Source organism: Limulus polyphemus, unplaced genomic scaffold, assembly GCF_000517525.1.
Source record: "Limulus polyphemus unplaced genomic scaffold, Limulus_polyphemus-2.1.2 Scaffold86, whole genome shotgun sequence".
NCBI lineage: Eukaryota > Metazoa > Arthropoda > Merostomata > Xiphosura > Limulidae > Limulus > Limulus polyphemus.
Window position 1 is genome coordinate 61,961 of NW_013665696.1, and position 1,570 is coordinate 63,530.

Here is a 1,570-nt window from a genome sequence, read left to right on the forward strand (position 1 = left end):
ATCAAAAACATTAAAGAATATTTTTCTGTTTTAACACCATAATTTTAGCTTTAAATAACCATGCTGTGGACATTCAAACTCAAGTTGCATTGAAAGCCTATCTTAACAATGTTCAAGAAGTAAACATCATGGATTTTTATAGATACAAGTAAAATTTTAGTAGCAAACTCCAAAATGATAGCACATATCACTCCTCAAGAACTTACAACTTATTGAAACAGTAAAAAAATCTGTTTTTCTTAATTATTAAAAGAGTTCTTAATACAACGTTTTTCTTACACACTATGAATTGATTAACCGTGATACACTGGCTATATATTACGTAATTGTTTGGGGATATCTTAAAATTTAATATGCTGAGCAAAACTCTCATTTGTAAAACTTTTTCAAATAAAAGTAAACTCTGACTACCACAAGATTGAATACACGTACTGTAGGTAGCTATTCTACAGAGATGACAGCTAAAGTTTCTGACACAAATACAGCTTATAAATTGAACAGTTTCAACATTAAAATATTTGATCCCAATTTTGTTTGTATTTTGAATCTATTGCAAAGCTACTAAGGCAGGTACCATCAGTCAATCACCTTCTCTCTAGTGAAAAGTTCAAAATTAGTCACTGTAGCAGATATTCTAGGTAGATTCCTCTTAACAAAGATAGGTTATGCAAGTTTGGTGGCAACATTTTGATTACTTGGTTACTTGAGATAATAATCAATTATTTTTGTTACAATTGATTTAATTGTAATTCGAATTAACCAATTGTTGGAATAATCAAAAAACTAATTTTGATTAATTGATTTTATTATAATTTTCATAAATTACTGATCTTATGCAATAAATTATATTGATTAATCAATTAAGTTGCTCACCTCAAGATAATAATAGGTAATGAGCCAATATTTGAAAATTTCAAGAGATAACTAGATATACATAAAGAAGTAAGTATTTGATGGTGACTAGACATGCTATTGTTTTGAGAGCATGTACATGTATTTCAAGACTAGAAATATTGATAGAAACAAACAAGAAATACTGATCTACTTGGGGCACTAGGATCATCCACAAAGAGACTTGCAACAATTCACACCAAAATTGTGGTAAGTAAAGTGCTGCATTGTATAACGGGTGAGAATCCATTAGCACAAAGATCAGTGGCAAAATAAATTCACTTGTTCTGCCCTAGTGGCAGATGTATTCCCTTTATATTACCACTTTTGATAGGACTCTAATGAGATTTATTTTTGAAGATAAAATAAAATATAAAAGTGAAAATAAAAAATAAAGCTCTTGCTAAAGAAGCATCTGGTATAACCAGAAAGATCCTTGCTCTTACCATTTGTGAAATATTACCTCTTTACATTAATATCAGTTCACATAATCCCTGGACACAACACATGATGAGCCCATCTAGCATATGCAATTATATGAGTTTATTAATATATGTATGTGTGTAAAGCATATCATATTGATTACATACATTGTTGAATTACATACATACTACTTCTTCATATTTGATACAATGAAAATATTAGTTAGTAATCACTTAAACCGTAAACTGTTGGACTC